The sequence below is a fragment of the Lemur catta genome, chromosome 5 (genome assembly GCF_020740605.2).
Source record: "Lemur catta isolate mLemCat1 chromosome 5, mLemCat1.pri, whole genome shotgun sequence".
NCBI lineage: Eukaryota > Metazoa > Chordata > Mammalia > Primates > Lemuridae > Lemur > Lemur catta.
In genome coordinates this window covers 49,860,681-49,865,883 of record NC_059132.1, presented here as the reverse complement: position 1 = coordinate 49,865,883, position 5,203 = coordinate 49,860,681, and positions in this window count along the sequence as shown.

The window sequence follows — 5,203 nt, the reverse complement described above, 5'->3', positions numbered from 1 at the left end:
CAGGAGGCTCCTGGCAGCCAAGTGTCTGCTGCGTGACTCCTCTGCCACCTGGGCCGGGATGGTTCGTCCCCAGGCAGCCCCAGGCCCAAACTGGACCACAGCCTCCTGCCCGTGGATTTAGGAATCGGGGCCAAGAGACTCTGCCCCAAAAGGCTGGACCTGTAACATATAAGTTTAGTGTCTTAGGGTAAGGCATCTTCTACCAGAACAACCCAGACTGCAGGGAGAGAGAAAAACGCAGCCCACACACTGAGTAGATCAAGGATAAGAGGATGAGAGGGTGCAGAGTGTCTTTAGTCCCATCCCAGACTCCAACTCTTCCCTCTTCTCAGCCCCACTCCTGAATCTTATAATAAAGTCTCCTCTAAGCAAGCTAACTCCAGAACAGCTCTATACGTGGCACCAGAGGAGTCTTAGCGCTGAGCCCGGCATTCACATATTCAACAAATATTCACGGCAAGCCCACAAGGGCTAGGAGACACAGTGGAAAGAAATGAAGAGTAAGTCATGATCTCTACCCGCAAGGAGCTCCCAGAAACCTGGGACATAAACAGGTCATTCAAAACCAATGTTTTTATTATAGTCTTGATGTTTGACTTCCCCTAAAATTTGTATGTTGAAATCCTAACCCCGAAGGTGACAGTATTAGGAGGTAGGGCCTTCGGGAGGAGAGTAGATCATGAGGGTGCAGCCCTGGTGAATGAGATTAGGGGTTGATAAACCAGGACACAGCAAGAAGTCACCATCTTTGAATCTGAGAGCGGACCCTCTCCAGACACTAAGTCTGCCGGTGCCTCAGGTGGGCTGACGGGAACAAGACCCAGTCCCTGGCCTCTCGAAGCCAGCATCTTAGAGGGAAAGCAGAGGGAAAGTTTCATAAAAGTTCAAGACAACCAAACAGGAGACTTTGGGACAATTACTGCCAAATGAGTGGTGCCGGAAACGCTACAGCCGCTCACAAGAAGGAAAATGCACTGTCACCTGGGAAGCTAACCCTGTCACAGCAGGTAGGGGCACGGCGCAGGCTCAGACAGGCACTGCCGCCCACTCTCTTGCCAATGACGCTATTAAAAATATTCAGCATCCCCCAGAGTTCATGCTTCTTTAAAAGCGCCCTCACAGTAAACTGGCCTGACGCTCGCCAGCATGGGGGGCAGTGAGGGGTGGGACGGAATCGCTGTTTGAAGATGGGGAAATCGAGACACGGCTGATGGGCTTGGGTCACAGCACTGGTGTGTGGGGCAGAGGCTCGTGCCCCCAGCCCTTCCCCATCCAAGGCTCTTTCTGCCACATCTTCCATTAACAAGGGAAGGGGACGAGGACCCGCACATTTCAGAGTCATTCTCACCTTCCCCTGGAGCTTCCGCGCCAACGCAGTTCACCTGTGCCCTTGCACGGCGGCTCAGGTGCTGGGAGCGTCTCCTAAAGACTTCAAAACATGTCCTTGTTTAATATTTGTCTTCCCTGCGTGACTATAAGCTCTAAGAGGGCAGCCATTAAGCTCAGTACCTGGCCCACAAGTAAGAGTGTATCCATATATATTTTATGATTTAATGAAAACAAAAGAATAAATGAACCAATTAGATCAGAGGGCAAGGGGGGACGGAGCCTCCTGAGGTTTGGAAGTGAATCGTTCAAAGCTTCTCCCCCTCCCTGCTGCCTCCCTCACAAGTCCTCTCAGGGGGAGAAAGAGATGGCCGCTAAAATTACCAGCAGGTACCAGGCTGCTCCTTGTTATGATTCCAGGGAAAGGAGGATGATGGAGAAGACCAAAAAGGGACCACACAAGGGCCAGAGGCCGGCGTGAGCTCTGGCAGCCCCCAGCACGTGTGGTACAAGTTCTCGGCAAACTACAAAGCAATACCTAAATACTAGGGATGATTTTGAGGTCTGAACATTAAATGCTTGCAAGGATATTCTATTTGGAGTTCTATTCAGTCAAGACAAGCGTCTTGAAGGATTCTTCCACGTCCTTCTCTTATCACATTCTCCAGCTTCACCTGTGGTTCCCCTGGAATGAAAGCAGCTCCCCGGAGTAAGGTGGGGGGACCGCCACCTCATCTAGCAACTGTCCTCTTACTTTTCAAGCTCTGCAAGGCAAGACGAGGCTGAAAGAGGGACCAAGATGGAAAGGGCGGGCTGGGCAGGAAAGCAGTCAGGTCAGCACCCCCGCGTGGTCCTCCAGGAAAATGACTGCCGCCCTCCGCTCTCCCTCCCCTCTTCCTCCCCCCTCCCTCTCCCTCCTACTCAAACTGGCGCCAACTCTGGGTGAGCAACAGCTGACCTAGGCAGCCAGGAGTCACAAGCAGTTTCATTTGGCACAGAGTCTCCAGGAGAAACGACTCTTTGTTACAACCACCAGAGGGAACGCCACCAACTCCGGATACAGAAGTTCCCACAGTCCTCTCCCTCTCGGTCAAGGGCAGAGGAGAGCGCCCTTTGGCCTTCCAAACCCAACTGAAGACAGAAGCCAAATGCAGACCTGATGCCGCCTCTGCCCACGCCCCCACCCCCCGCCCCGCGAGGCCCCCAAAGGCTGCCGTGGCTGGAGCACGCGGGCACCGAGAGCTCGAGAGGTGCTGTCCCCTGGGGCACTTGAGCAAGAGACTAGTCTTCGGATCTGATCTGGTCTTGGGCGTCTAAGCTCTGCGTTTACCCTCCTTGTCCCAACTGACTTCCCTCCAGCTTCTTCACTTTCAGAGAGAAAACAAAAAAACCTTGAGTCACAGTGGGGAGGTGACGACCACGTGACAGAGGACTTTAGCAGTTCAAGACAGGGCAGGTGCGTCTGACACGCAGAGCCACAGAGCAAGGAGGCCTTCAGAGCGCTTTCAACATGTGCCTTGAGAATTGCCCCACGATTTTCAGGCAAACTTTCCATTAACACAGAAAGTGCTTCATTCTTATGAACGCTGACCCCATTTCCTGAAACGGCCTTGACACACACAAGCCTGTGTATGTCAATCCCACGTCATCAGGCAAAAGCCACCCCCTCAACGCATGCACGTGCGTGCACACGCACACACATACGCACACACCCCAACTTCCCTGGCCCTGCTGTGTACTAGTCAAGAGGATTCAGAGCTTCTCTCCTCTGTGTTTAAGAATCTCTAGAAGGAAAAGAGTAGAAACTGAATTTAATCATGTTAAATTCCAGTTTTCCAAGGGAAAGGGAGAATTCCCCATTTTAGCCACAACAGTTTTGTGACAGGAACCCTGGGTTTTAACACAGAAGAAAAATTCTGCAGTATCCTGATGAAATGTTTGAAAGCAAGGGAATATGGGGGTATTCTGATATGAAAATGAAACTGGACCCTCCATCACTGTCCTCAGTGGGCCTTAAAAAATCCTTCTGTTGATTAATTTTCTAACAAGGAAAACTCTTGATGGTATCAGATTGGCTTAGTCAAATCCCCACCCCACACCCTACAGCCAGAAAGGTTGTGCCAAACTGGGTTGGACAGAACATACTTGCAGAAAATTTATTTTTGGATCCCTTAGCAGTACAGTAACAGTCTTCCATTTGAGAGCGGCTGGCCCCAGCCAAAATGGTGAAGTGAGAGGAACTTCACTCCCGAAGCCTCACTCCTCCCCGAGAGCCCCAGGGCTCCCGCCTGGCTGCGCCTTCCACACTTGCTCTCCTGCACGCTGGTCTCCTCTCAGCTCTGAGGGACAAACTAGCAGGAGCACAGACCTTGAAATGATCTTCTTGTGGAGAGATTGCTCATTCTTTTTTCCCCCTCTCTGGAGTTGGGATTTACTAACATCACTTGACTTTATCATCTCTATTTTACTGAAATTTTGTACAAATGATATTTGGCTCATAAACTAAACACAAGTAACATTATTTTTCTTTTATGGCTTCTCTGTTAATTCCACATATCCCTCAAGATCATTAGAGAACAGGCACTTGGGGCAGGAATTCCTTATCGTGTGTTTTTTCTTATGTCCCCAACTGGATTGAAAGTTCTTCAGGGACAGAGGCAATCACTGAATAAAATGGTGGGCAGCAAGTCATTTTTTAAAGTATTAATGGTAGGCAGCAGTTTTGCTTTAAGAAGTTTTTGTTTGGAGTGTATTTTTGTTTTAAAAATTAAGTACTCTTGGACATGCCAGTGTTCAGAAGTAGCAGCTGGTTTCAACGACTCAGTTTTCTCCGAACTCTTTCTCAACAGATATTTTACACATTTAGGAGGGAATGAATTCTCAAAATTGTAACTCCATAATTTCATCATCTCCCTCCTCTTTTAGGAGGTGCAGAATCCAAGTCACCACTCAGGACCTCGCAGGTCTAAAGGCTGAACTAGTCTGAAACAAAGGGCCCCATTTCACTCGCACTCTCAAAGCCGGCAACTGTCCAATGAAGAATGACCATTATGTGGCATGATACGGCCCTGAGGTCATTGGCTATTAACCTTCACGAGCCATTTCCGCCGCTCCTTCTGTATGTGGCAGAATGCTCCCTAAAGTCCACCCAGCATTTGATGGCCCATCAGAAAAGCACGAGTGCAGCAAAATATCAGACAAGTACTCTCTCTCAGTAGGCAAGTTTAGGCACACTTCATTCAATCATTGTTTCATTCCAACTGGCACAAAGAGGAAAAAAATGTGAGGACTCTTTTTAAAAGCCTATTTAGCAAGATGAAGTCTCAAAGGCAGTCAGCTTAGATTTAAACAAGCACTGCATCAACAAAAGCTAGATCTGAGGTGTCAACAAAAGGAAGTTGCTCTTATTCCAGAAATAGACCTTAGAAAGGAACTAGCTTGGTGCTAATTAGAGAGACGCAGGGCGGGCTTAGTTATGCACTGCTTGTTAATACACCCACCCACCCTGACGCAACTGCTTTAAAAACTGGGAGCTATTTTCTAATAATCCTTTAAAATGCTACTCAGGGCTGGGCACAGTGATTCACACCTGTAATCCTAACACTTTGGGAGGCTGAGGTGGGAAGATCTCTTGAGGCCAGGAGTTCAAGACCAGTGTGGACAACATGGTGAGACACCATCTCTACAAAAGATAGAAAAACTAGCTGGGAATGGTGGTGCACCTGTAGTCCCAGCTACTAGGGAGGCTGAGGCAGGAGGATCACTTGAACCCAGGACTTTGAGGTTGCAGTGAACTATGATGAAAATTGCTATTCAGAGATTAATTTTGCATTTCTGTATAACCGAAAGATGCTCTACAACACAACACCATCAAGTA